This window comes from Mirounga angustirostris, unplaced genomic scaffold, assembly GCF_029215605.1.
Source record: "Mirounga angustirostris isolate CCGP_5_RB_7025 unplaced genomic scaffold, mMirAng1.0.hap1 SCAF_11, whole genome shotgun sequence".
In the NCBI taxonomy this organism is placed as follows: Eukaryota; Metazoa; Chordata; class Mammalia; order Carnivora; family Phocidae; genus Mirounga; species Mirounga angustirostris.
The window spans coordinates 50,345,499-50,359,039 of record NW_026991719.1 but is presented as its reverse complement, the minus strand read 5'-3'; the positions used below and the strand labels follow the sequence as shown (position 1 = coordinate 50,359,039).

At 50.6% G+C, this 13,541-nt stretch overlaps 1 protein-coding gene across 1 annotated transcript in view; it reads left to right on the top strand.

The window, feature by feature from the left end:
* Positions 1–1,001: 1,001 nt before the first annotated feature.
* Positions 1,002–13,541, top strand: part of AMER1 (APC membrane recruitment protein 1) — a 28,923-nt gene continuing 16,383 nt past the window's right edge. The window contains exon 1 of the mRNA XM_045878898.3: positions 1,002–1,192. The gene's annotated coding sequence lies outside the window, so the exon portion shown is untranslated. The remainder of the gene's footprint in view (positions 1,193–13,541) is intronic.

The window sequence follows — 13,541 nt, the reverse complement described above, 5'->3', positions numbered from 1 at the left end:
GCAACCTGCCACATCCCAAACACAGAAGCCAGCAAGGCTGGTACAGGCCTCCTCATTCCACCTTGACCTCCAGTCTGGGCCCAGACAAGATTTTTCTCTCAATTTCTAGACTTTTCAGGGACAGGAAACTGCACAAAGCCTGGCTTACCATGAAAAGGTTGAGGGGCCCTCTAGAGGCCTTGGAGATCCCCTCTGGTTCCATGAAAGTGGGAAATTTGGGTGAGGGTCAAACTACAGGAACAGGTCTCTCCAGAGAAAAATAAAAGCAGCCTAGGACAGGAACCTGGGGTTCTGAATTCCAAATCTGCCCCTGTCGCTGGCAGGCTAGGTGACCTGAGGGAAGTGCCTTCCCTTCTCTGAGCAACAGCAGGCCCTTGGGTAACGGGTGCAAACTGACCTCGATGGTCCCGAAGGGCTCTGGTGTGCCTGAGAGGCCAAAGCTGGGGCATGGACGCTGCAGTTGGCTTTCCTGGCAGGTGAGTCCCCCCTCTGCTTGGCCTGGGGGCGCGCGCCGCGGGGCCCTATCTCTACACCTAAGGTTGGGCCCAGCGAGGCGCCAAGGGGCTTTGCAGTCCCCCAGGTTCCCCAGCCTCTCCGCCCCGCCTCTCCTCGCCCTCCTCTTGCTCTGGAATAAACTGCCGGGTGGCGGCCTGGGCGCCTCAGCACGATTGCATAGCGTCCACGGAAATGGGAGTGTATGCAAAACCGAAACCGAACTCCAGGGCTCCAGCGAGCCCCAGCCGGGCGGGACCGGCCCAGCGAGCTCACTGGGTCTCCCAGCCACGATCCGCCCAGTGTGGGGGCGGGAATGGGGAGTCCCAGCAAGGGGTTCTTCACGCTCTCCGCCTCCTGCAAACACCACGCCCGCGCTTATTTGCATTTAAAGGGCAATGCACCAAGGAAAACAGTGGGCGGGGCAGGACACGCCTTCCCACCGTGGCGATTGGGCCACACTTCTGCCAATCAGGGCGCGGACGCCCCACCCTGTGGCTGTGGAGTCCGTGGGGAGGGGGTATGGGGAAGCTGCCCCAAGCCTGGGGAAGGGGACGCAGTGCAGGAGGTGACTAGAGCCGTGGAGGCGGCGGCGGCGGGAGCAGCGGTGGCGGCGATCTCAGCCACAGCAGCCTAGGCTCGAGCCCCGGCCCGGGCGGCGCAGCAGACAATAACCGGGCTGGAAACCCGACCCGGCCGGGTAAGCGTTGCGCGCAGCCGGGAGCCTCCGCCTGCCCGCCGTCCGGTGCAGTCCCCTGTGCTCCGCTCCGGCCGCCTGAAGAGGGGCTCCAAGGGCTGGGCCAGTGGGCGTCCGGGCCGCTCTCCGTTCCCCCTGGGAACCCGCTTTGAGGACTTGGCTGGTGAGGGGCAAAGCAGAGTCCTCTGGGCGCCGGCGACCGCGGCTAGAGGGGGTTACAGAGGGCGGGCAGGCAAGCAGGCTAGCCTGGGCCATGCCTCCGGGCTCTCGGGAGAGGCGGGGATGAGGCCCCGCACGTGCTACCGCACGGATCCCGGAGGGGAGCCGCCAGCCAGCACCCCCAGCGGTGCATTTGTAGGCCGGGAGCTCTGCAGCTTTGTTGTAGCACATTATTAGCTGGAACAGCTGTGTTACGTGGGTATTGCTCACCCCAGCGGCCCAGCTGCCTCCCCTTCCCTCCCCTGCGCATCCCCTGCCTCCTTCTCCCCTCTGCGGATGGAGGCAGCGCGCTGGCCTGGGCCCAATGGATACTGGCTTTGGCGTGGATTGGGCTGTCCACACTGTCTGCCTCCTCTCCCAGGGAGCTGAGTTGGGCCTGTGTGCTGCCCACTTAGGAACCTCGGCCTTGCGGGCCCCAACCAGCCTCACCCCCTGCTCCTGGGCCTCCAAGCACATCTGGCGCCCGCCCCCGTGGGCAGGCGGGCTGGCAACGGAGTTCTTGCTGGACCTTAGGTTAGAGCTGCAGCTCAAGCTAGTCCTTGGGTTAGATCTGCAAGGCCGCTTTGTCCCCACTCGCCTCACCTCCTCCACTCGGAGAGCACTGGCCGCTTTTTTCTTTCCTGCCTCCCGTTTAAAAATAGCGATAAGCCTCCTGTTGGTGGGGGGGATTTCTGTGCCAGAGGCCAAGGGAGCAATTATTGTAGTAAAGAACTCACCCTTTGGGTCTGTGAGAGAGCTAGAGAGACAGCCAAACCCTCCAACTTCACAGTTACTTAAAATACACAGCCTGCTGAGCTGCTGTCATTGTCTACTGCAGACACCTCTGACACTGGTGACCACCTGACTGCAGGACTTTGCCCAGGTTCCCTGGTGAAGAGGGGCTGTGCCCTCCATGCGCTCCCCAGTCCAGGTGCCCAGGTAGCAGCTGGACTGGCCCTGCAGAGCTGGCCTCGGTTTGGTCAGACTCATCTTGTCATGGCCCACAGGGTCAAGGGGAGCCTCCTCCTACACACAAATATTTCCCTCTGTGGCTCTGTCGGCCTGCTGCATAGGCATGGATATGGGCTAGGTGGAGGGCACTGTGCTATTGGATTCCCTGCCCTACCCGAGGGCATTTTAGCAGAGCCCTCTACCCCCAGTGCAGCTCCCCTCATTCGGCCCCACCCACCGCTCAGTCACTGCACCATGGTTTGCGTCTGGCAATAAACTCTAGGCCTTTCCAAAGAACAGGAGAGAGGGAGTGACCAAGGGGCCTGGCAGGCTCTTCTTGGACCTTTGACAGCTTCTGAGGGTGGAGAACCCTGTGGGCTGCAAAACCTGGGTATTTGAGAGGAGTAAATCCCTCACTTGGGGGAAGGCTAGCTGGGGACCTTTGTGACACCAGCCAGGACTGCAGATAATACACTATAGTCACTTCTTGCCACTTTGACCAGGCACCAAAGGAAACCAACTTTTTGCAGCTGGGTATCTCCACCTCAGGGCTGGACCTGCTGTCTGCCCTGCCTCAGACCAACAGTCTCCTAATATATCTTCCCTATATAACTCCCCTTCTCACACACAAATCCATTCACCCTGCACTGTGCAAATTGTTTTCCCTCTCAGGCCCCAGCTCTGAGCCCACCTTCTCCTGGGTGTCTTTTCTGTCTGTCTCTTGCAACCCATAATGACCTCTTCTTGCTCAGAACTCCTACAAGCTTGCCTGCATCCCTTGGCCATTTGGGGGCTTAAATTTTAATAGGAGGCAAACTATAATTAAGTTTCCCTGCCTCTAATTTGTCTCCTTGATACCATGGATGTCTGGATTCTCTCAGAACCCCTCAGAGGGGTAAATGAAACCTTGAACTCAGCCACAACCCCCTTCAAAGCCTAGCAATGTATAGCAGTTCATGAATGGTCTAGAAAGACTTGCTGTCTTTGTGGAGCTTTCAAGAAGACCTTTACCTCTCCAAGTTGCACTTGTCCCGATCCATATGAAAGTGATTAGAGAAATGATACTCAAGGCTCAGATATTTATTGAGTATGCCTAATGAGAATGGAGAAGGGCGATGGGTTGCAACTACAAGAAAAAAAATTAATCATGATACCTCCCTTCAGCAACAAGCACAAGATCTGTACTGCCCATACCCCAGACTACACATATCTTTGGTTGCTAATTCATGAGCCTAGAGACAACTACTGTGGAGAGAGGAGAAATCTGTATTTGCAGGGTGATCACCCTGGAAGCTTCCAGAAAGTAGAGGGGTTTGGCTAGGCAAAGTAGTGGTATAAGCAAAATTAGGAATTGGAAGGGGTTGTTGGCAGCCAGGCTGAGAAATATGACTTAGTCTTTTCTGGTTGAGATTGTTGGATTTAAGGTAGAGAGGAGGTTAGTGCCCAGTGGTGGGCATTCCCAAATGCTAGGCTATGGAATGGGGGTCTGATCTTGGGAGAATGGGAGAAGGGGCCATTGAAGAATGGAAAATTGGGAGGTTTTGATACTTCTATGTGTGGGTGCAAATATGCGATAATAATATGGAATTTTAGAAAGGGGTCTTAGAGATTGGAAGCATGCTGTAAGTTGGAACTGTAAGAGGTCACCTTTGGATCTGGACATAGAACTGAGGGACAGCTATTTCTGGAGGGAAGTTGTACCATGTTGGCTTCCTTTAAGCCTTGCAGGGGGTGAAGTTGAAGGAGGGTGCCTAGAGTCTACATACCAATGTGGTGGAGGCTAAGCATCCCCCAGGCCTCTGTTGATCCCCATCCTTCCAACTGGACAGGGCTTCAGGGAGCATCAGTTTGGACTCCTGTGCTTACAAGGTGGAAAAACTGAGTCCTGGAAAGCAACAAGGATTTCCTTAAGATCACACAGCATTTAGGGATAGGCTGCTGCCTCCTGTGCAAGGGCTCTTACACTGTGTCCCACTGTCTCCAGTGGCCTCTGTTCAATACAAATCTTATTAACCAACCTCTAACCTTCCTCACCTCTTCCATTCCTCAGGAGTGAGAAGGTGCTGGGTTTAGCTTGGGGGCCCCATCTGGAGAACTCTACCTCCCCTTTCATGTCTATTTTGCTTTTTGGCCTTGGTCTGCAGCCTGTTGGGGGTGAAAGTTTCAGAAGGAGGGGAGGTATCTGGAAGAAGTTGAAAGTCCAATGATTCTCTCTTAGTATAGTGGAAGTGTTAAAAATTCCTCAAGAACTGTTACATTTACACTCTCTGAAAGTGTGTGTATGAGGCATGGGGGCAGCCCTGCTCCCCTGGTCCAGGGGAATAAGGAAATAAATAACAGTAAGCCTGGCAGGTCACTGACTTGCTTGTAGAACCAAAGAGGGAAAAAGGGCTTCCAGTCCCCTCACTTACAGATAGGCTACTTGAGGCTAGAAGAGGGCATGCCCAGTGTTATTCCATCACTTGAATCAGTTATCCAACTTGAATCAATCCAGGCAGATAAACTAGGTGATAAAGGTAAAGCCTCCAGATGAGACATTTCCTCCCTGTGTCACTCATTCCTTGGTCACACATCTCACACTGCCAGGAAGTTCTTTCTCAGGGCTAATCTGAGCCTCTCATGCTATACATAAACCTGTGTGCATGCACATGTGCGTGCATGCATGAGTGCATGTGTGTGTGTGTGTGTGTGTGTGTGTGTAAGTGTTGGGGGGGGGTGAGGTTGAGGGCAGCTGGCTATCATTGCTCCCGCTTAACAAACCACTGGAGATTTCATGGGCATTAAATCGTCTCTCCCCACTCCCAACTTCTGTTCTCTGAATTAAATAATCTCAGAGCTTGTCATCTCCTCTCCTTGGTCATATTTTTCAAACCTGTGCATGTGTAAGTGTATCTCCAGGAAGAAAGTTAGGGAAACCAAAACCACTGAGGAGGTGCAGGTGCCATCTGAGTGAGGGTGCATTGCTTCTCCACACCTCCCCTTTTGGGATTAGGGGATAATTATGGACAATGAAAATAATATGAGGGGGCTTGGTGGCAGCAGAGGCAGGCATACTGGTGCTGCAGGGGCATCTGGGACCTTTTGATCTGCAGTTCTTGTTGCAGAGCCTTCAGTGCTTTCATCTCCTACAGTTTTTTTTTTTTTTTTTCCCCTGCTGTGCTTCCAAACAGATACTAACCCAACCCAGCACTCCTCAGCCCTCCCTGCTGGGGGCTACTCAGGGGAGAGAGGGCTGGACCAGACCAGTTCTGGTCCCCCTCCCCTCTGGACATATAGGAAATATTTACTGGCCAGGCCTAGTGCATTTTGAAAAAGTAAAGTGTTGGGCAGGATTCTGTGGAGGGAGGCATGAGAAGTGAGGCTGGGCTGTAGTGCAGTGGTGGACTGAGCCCAACCAGTTAGGCATGCAGGCCTCCCACTGAAGCCTAGGACCCCCAAAATCACATGCCTCCTCTTTCTTTTTTTTTTTTTTTTAGATTTTTTTTTTTTTTTTTTTGACAGAGAGACAGCGAGAGAGGGAACACAAGCGGGGGGAATGGGAGAGGGAGAAGCAGACTGCCCGCTGAGCAGGGAGCCCGATGTGGGGCTCTATCCCAGGGCCCTGGGATCATGACCTGAGCCGAAGGCAGACGCTTAACAACTGAGCCACCCAGGCGCCCCACATGCCTCCTCTTTCTGCAGCCACTAGAAAACTGGGCACAGGACTACCCTTCTCCCAGCTTCTCACACAGCCTGGGGCAAGCAGACCCCCTAGTACAATTTCCCATTTCTAGATAGGGAAACTGAGGCCCTGAACAGGGAGGGGATTTGCTCAAGGTTACACAGGAGCATAAAGTTCTTGCCCCTCAGTTCAAGGTTTCTTCCTCTAAGTACACTGATACACTGATTCTGATCCCCTCCCAAGCTTCAGTTTCCTTACCTGGCCTCTCACATAGGGTATGGTATATATAGGGAAGTGGATACATGGTAAAGTTCAGGATCTCCATTGTTCATTTGGTCCAGCTGTTCCTCTTCAGGCTTTCCTTAGCTGCCTTGTCACATCTGTTTCCCTGAAGTTAGCTCCTCTTATTCATCTGAACTGGGTGGGGGAGGTGGTGCCTGTCTTTGATGTCACCCTTGCTGGGTTAGTATTGACATAGTAGAAGCCTTACTAGGCAGGCATGGCACCCACCTCAGATATATTCTTCTCTAAGGAAGTTTGGGAGCCTGAGAGGGGTGTAGCAAATAGATGGCTTGGCTCCCAGAGCCCCCATCATTCCAGGCAAGCTGGGCAGGGAACTTCAGCAGCCTCAGGAGAAAGTGGGGCATCAAAAAGGCTTACCAGGAAAGCCAATTTCTAGGAAGAAGTGATGTCTGAGTGACCATACCTCCTAGACTGGAGAAGTCCCTATGTATTGGGGGCTAAAGGGTAGAGAAGTGAGGCTAGGAAACCTGCAAGGGGCATGCAGGGAGAGTGAGTCTTGAAGGTCAGGGAAAGGGGTTAGACTCTGACCCTGTAGGTGGTGTGGAGTAATTTGGTAAGTAGAGGAGTGATGCACTGAAATCAGGGTTATAAAAATGAATCTGGCAAGGGTATGGAGGAGATGGAAGAAGGAGAGGGAAGGAGTGGGATTTCAGTGTTGTAGCAGGGAAGGACCAGAGGGAGCTCAGCTAAGAGGCTTGTGTCATCTTCAGAGGACATGGGCGGGCAGCTGAGGAGCTAGAGTAGAGAAGGTGGCTGCAAGAGGCCCCATCACAAGGGTCTTTTATTGAACATCTGCTCAGTAACTAGAGAGCAATTTACCCTTTCCATTTATCATCTCTAATTCTTACAGTGATCCTGCATGATAACATTTTTTTCATTTTCTAGATAAGGTGTTTGAGTCTCAGGGAGATTAGGCCGATTTCTCAAACCCCACCATTTGTAAGGGATGAAGCTGGCATTTTAGTTCTGGGCTGACAAACTCCAGCTGAATTAGATTTCAATTGAACCAATGTTGTTTGAGCTCCTGCTCTGTGCTATATGTAGTGACTATAACATGAAGGAGGGTCCATTTGAGAGAGATGAACAGAAAGACCGAGGCCTGCCAGAATGAATTACCCTAGGATGAGTATGTTAACTCATTTGAGAGGCTGGTGGTGGGCAAATGGGAGCCAAGGCAAGAAGGCCCAATTTAGAGTCTGTGCTGCATCTAGAGGTTATGGGATACCCCCTTGAGAGGAGGTGTTCCTTAATGGTAAGGCTGCAAGTTAGGGGAGATGTGGTTGTAGGAGTAGCTTGGGTAAAGCTCTGCCAGCAGTCTGTATAGCCTCACAAAAGGATGCCAAGCCAGGCGGCCCTTCCTTCAGGCCCTGAACAAATGGTTTTGGGAGTGGACCTTGGCTGTGGGCTTTAGAAATGGGTGATTCCAGTTCCAGATAATCTCATAGGTCATTTCCTTTATTTATTTTTTTAAAGATTTTATTTATTTATTTATTTATTTATTTATTTATTTATTTATCAGAGAGAGAGAGAGCACAAGCAGGGAGAGTGGCAGGCAGAAGGAGAAGCAGGCTCCCCGCTGAGCAAGAAGCCCAATGCAGGACTTGATCCCAGGACACTGGGTTCATGACCTGAACCAAAGGCAGACACTTAACTGACTGAGCCACCCAGGTGTCCCATAGGTCATTTCCTTTAAATAATAGCTCAAATTCTGCATCTTTGTCCCCAATGGCAAGTTTCTGTTTGAACCTTTTTTGGCCTCTCAAAATTATCTCCCAAGGAAAGGGAGAGTAAAGGAGTGTGTTCCACAATTTGGGAGTGGTGGTGGTGGAGTTGCTGATGAGGAGAGCAGCCACATTCTGGGTTGGCAGCCCTTGTATTCTGAAGTCAGCATGCTTTCTGGAATGTGCTAGATGGGACCAAAACAGTGGCAGCCAAGTGAGGACTGGAAGTGCTTCAGAGAAAGCTCAGCTGGGCTGGGACAGGGGTGCAAGGGGAGGGGGAGATGATGGCTTTCAGGTGTGAGGGGAACCTGTACAGTCCTTGCTCTCAGTCTTCCTCCTTCAATTGGGAGCTATCCCTGTGCAACAAAATGGCATTGGAATGGGGACTCCAGCGGCCTGGGGGCTGGTGTAGCTCTGTCACCATCCCACTGTGTGAACTTAGGTAAAGCCTTTTCCCAAGTCTAGATGGTTTCCTTTTCTGTGACAAGGTGACAAGGAGTTAGCATCTCCCACCAGGACTGATTAATGGATTGCTGGGAATGGCAAATGGGAGGTGAGGGAGTGGGGAGTGTTTTGTAAACTGGTAAGTGCCCCATTGGGTGAAGGGTGTCTATTGACTTGCATTTCCTTTGATGTTGGTACATTTAGGTAAATTTGAATTGTTGACCTTTCTGGCCTAGACTACAGAACATGGCTAGTTGAAATTACCCAGTTAATCCAGAGCTGCTAGCCACTAGCTGACTGGAGGCAACATTTTAGGTCCCTGAATATGAAAGGTGGCTAAAAGAGCAGCTAAAGCCTCCTGTGAGATACCAACATAGTCACCGTCATTTACCATTTGGGGCAACTGAGGCCCAAGGAGTTTTGGTGACTTACACAAACCAAGGAGTTTTGTTGCTGGAAATTGTCCAACTATAGTTTGAAGAAAATATTTTTAAAAATTAGTTGCTATGTTTTTGAGCCTCTGCTATATACTGAATTTTATTTGGTATACATATATACATTGGTTTTGTTCCTTACAATAGTTTTAAGAGGTAGGTACTCTCAATACGCTTATTTTCCAGTTGAGGAAACTGAAAGAACTTGCTAGATTTCCCCCAGGTAGGCAGAACTGATTATAGTGCAGAACTGAGTGCCTCTTGTTGGGGGGAGGGCTCTCTGTCCTCACTGGTGCTTCCTTAGTTACCATGCCCTCATACACAAGGGCAAGATGGGCCCAGAGTAGGCTTGTCCCCAGGAAGACTGCTTGGTGGAGGTCTAGGGAACTATGCCTGGTTGAGGTGATGCCTCTGGAGCTACTGCATAAATCCGCACACTTCTTCCCTGAACTCTAAGTTGGCTGAACTGGCCCCAGGAAGCTGAGCTGGGAGCAAAATATGTAAGGCTCAGGCTGCAGCTGTTTCCTCCTCACTAAGAAGGGTTCCTGGGGCAAGTTTGTGGCTCGTCTCCTGCTTGTGTTTTGAGAGGAAGGGAGGAAAACAAAAGCTCTGCCCTAGTAGCCAGCCTTCCACTGGTCCCAGCATGGCCTGAGGCTGGTCCTGGGAGCAGAGATGGCCACATCCCACTCCCTGCCATGATAGCAGCAGCTGCAACAAACTGCCCCTGCCAGGGACCCCAGAGTAGCTTTAGAGTGTTCCCTTACCCACCAGGCCACCAGAAACTTAGCCACACGTTAAGAAACCCAAGCGTTGAGGGGCCCTGCATTTGGCAGGACCACTTTCTTGGCAGGAACCATGAGGGGACTCAGCTCCAACCTGAAAATGTTGCAGAGTCTGTCCCTTGCAGTCCCCTTTGCCTTCTGCCCCACTTCACTCTCCTGGCCAGTCAATTCTGTGTTCCCAAATGAAGGCACATAGCCCATTGGGGAAGGATAGCACTGGGACCAGGTAGGGTAGCAAGGAGCATGGAGAAGGGATCTGGGCCAGAGGTAGCTAGGTAGGGCTGGGCTAGAGGGATACCAGCTGTGGGTGACCCTGCCACCTCCTGTTCTACTGTCTTGGGAGACATAATAGACATTATGGGTGGCTGTGGGGAGGTACATGGCCCTGGGAAGGACAAGGTAGGGAAATGGGAGACAGCACAGTTTAAAGGCTGGTCTTTGCCAGCAAAGGTGACCCTGGTCCTAGTTAGGAGGAGGGCCTGAAGTTGTGGGAAGAGAATGCCAGTCCCAGAGATACCCCTGCCTAGTTCACCCACTCTCACCACACACACACTTTTAAAACTGCCCTTAAGCAGAAGACTTTGTATAAATTCACACTCTTGCTTTTTTTTTTTTTTTAAATATTTTATTTATTTATTTGAGAGAGAGAGAATGAGAGAGAGCACATGAGAGGGGGGAGAGTCAGAGGGAGAAGCAGACTCCCTGCCAAGCAGGGAGCCCGATGCGGGACTCAATCCAGGGACTCCAGGATCATGACCTGAGCTGAAGGCAGTCGCTTAACCAACTGAGCCACCCAGGCGCCCCACACTCTTGCTTTTAAAATCCCCTCACACCTGGCTTTTCCTCAGCATGGCCAAGGCAGCTGGTCCCTTGGGCTCCCCACAGTGAATGCCTTTCCCAAATAAGTGGCCTTTTACACATGGTCTGCTACTGCCTAAGAAACTGGGATTTGACTTGGAAGGTGCTAAGAATAACAGTAATGTTAATCTTTCTCATTTGCACTGCACTTTACAGTTTACAAAGTGTGTTTGGTGTCCATTATCTCATCTAATTCTCACACCACTCTAGTGATCTCCATTTCATAAGTGCTCAAGCCTAAGAAGGGTGCCTTGGCTTGTTCAGGGTCCCCTAGCATGGCCTAGAACCCAACCCTGCAGCTCACGGCTCCTTCCACAACACACTTCAGATTCCTGTGGCAGGGAGGGGGACAATGTAGAAAGTAGTGGGCTGGCTTTTACCCCAGTGGAGCACAGGAGCAAGGGAAAGAGAAGGCCCATAGGAACTGCCTTCCAGCCAGGGTATCAAGGTTCTGGAAAGCAACCCTAAGATTCAATTTGCCTAATCCCTCTGTTCATAGGAACTCCATCCCCAAACCCAGCAGGGGAATTCAGCCTTCTATCCACAAGGATGTTTAGGCCCATGAGGTTTTTCACTTGGCCCTTGGTCTTCCTGATGCCCAGCCATACTTACTAGTCTCACTCATCCCTTCCCCTAAATCATTGCCATTTCTACTAACTCCTGTCTGACAAGGCCCAGATTGAATGCCTTCTCCTCAAGGCAGCTTTTCTGAACCTAGGGGGTGTCTTTCTGCTTTTCAGATTTATCCTGGGATATGATAACAAGGTATGAAGAATGATACTCCACCATGCATCTTAAGATGGGGGCTCCTCTTTAAGACTTGTATTATGATGTGTCCTATATATAGGATCCTCTCCCTATTAGGCTAGGCACTCCCCCAAAAGCACTAGCTGGGGTTCCCCCTTCTTGGCCTACCTTGTAGAACTGAGTTTAATGTCCATCACTTACCAAATGTTCAGGAGAGGTTTGTTTCATAAATTCCACAGAGGGGAATATAATTTCATAAACAACTCCACTACTGCTATCCCATCTCTCCCATGTCTAGCACCATAAATGACAACACTGTCAATATTTTCAGGGTTGAAATGAAAACATCTCTGTTTTGAAAAGTGGGGAATTCAGATAGATGATAGGGCCCCTATTCCCATCTGATCCCGAGGAGAGGACTCTGAGTGGTTATGTGTGTGTGCATGATTGTGTATTTCAGGGTGGTGGTGGCACTGTTTACTGTAGGGATAACTCTTGTGGGGGAGGGGGAGCTGAGTTGGAAAAATATCATGTAAAAATATGTCATCCAGAAAAAAAAGAAAAACCTAGCCTGAGCAAATGACATTACATATCTCTGCAGAGAAGGGATCAGATGATATCTTTTCTCTTTTATTTTCTGGATAACCAGCCATTATCTTGCTCCAAGTTTAATATTCAGTTATGCAGAGTGCTCCTGATGGAAGCCTGGTCACACTGATGATTCAAGTGTCAAGCCAAGCAAGGCACAAGGCACAAAATTAATGTTTGCAGAGCAGGATCAGGGGCTCCAGGAAGGTTCCTCCAATTAGGTCAGGGGCTAGTTAGCTGCCAGTCTCTCTCCACCCCCAGTACTGGTCCATAATCTTCCACTGCGAGTGAATATGTGTCTTATTACTATTGTAACCAATTATAGGGTTGATGTGCTGGCAAACTACTCCAGGGACACCAGCAGGGTTTGTCTGTCTCTTTCTGGCTCCCAGCAGTTGTTTTTCCTCCTTTCTGTACCCTAGCTCCCTGTCTGCTGGTGGCTACCCTACAGAGAGGGGCCACAGTGGTGAGGAACTTTCCAGGGATAGGTCATCAGGTTTTAGCAGGCTGGTCACTGATCCATCTGTCAACCAACTGGAGTCACTAGAATGAATATATCAGACTTGGGGTGGAGGACATGTGTTGGGGTGGGTGATGGATAGTCATTTTTATTCCATCTCTGTAGCATTTGGATGTTTGGAGGATTGGAAGCCTAAACCAGAAGGGTGTGCTTTGTACCAGGTTTATAATTTAATAGCTGTTGAGAGCCTAACTTCTAGGCCAGGAACATGAATCATGTGGAGTTATGCCTTCAGGGAGCTCTCTTTCTAGATAGGGAGCTAGATGGGGGCCAAAATAATGAGAAGAAATAGTTTGCCTCACAGTTCTAAAGTGGAACATGGGGGTTCCAGTTGCCAAGAGCCACATTAAAAAATTTTCCCAGCAAAACAGTCAAGAGTCTGACCTAGACCTACCCCTCACATAACCACTAGAGGGGGAAGTATTGCTAGGCCTCTTGGACCAAGGATACTGAAGTCTAGAGAGTGCCTTGCCCCAAGGCCACCATGTGCTTTTAGCAGATCCTGGATTGCAGCTTTGCAATGTGGATCTGTGAGGCTCCTATTCTGGGCTTCTGAAGGTCTGAGCATGTGCAGATAGGCAATCTAGGGAGCCTGTGGGGAAGAGATGAAACTTCGGATCTACTTTTCTTTCTAGCCCCAGGAAAAATGTCAGTGAGAACCCAGACTAATTTGAAATTGAGGCTTGGATCTTGCAGAGCCCAGTGAGGACTCAGTGGGCTGTTTTGCCAGATGATTTTCAGAAATTCTGTGTCATCGGAGCTGACCTCCCTGCTGCCTTTCTTGCCTCCCCCTACCTTAACCACTTTGATAATTCCTCCTGTAGTCAGTAGCACAACTGGGCATTTCCCACATCTGCAGTTCCCCCTGCCCAGTGTTCTGACCTAGGGTGTGCTACTGAAGGGAGTGAACCCAATGAGGGGCTGGGGTGATGGCTGTCTATTGTTCAATGTAGGGTTTTGTTGCCTTGGGGCCCAGAGGAGACTGGCCCAGCAAGCCAACCATATGGAATGCATTAAGGTTTTCCCTACATTTTCTTTTACTTTCTTTCTGGTTCCACTCAAGCCTGAAATAACAGACACCTGTGAAAACAAACCCAGCCTGGCTTCTTGCTTATCAGTATGCTCTATCTTTGTTTCTCTCATCT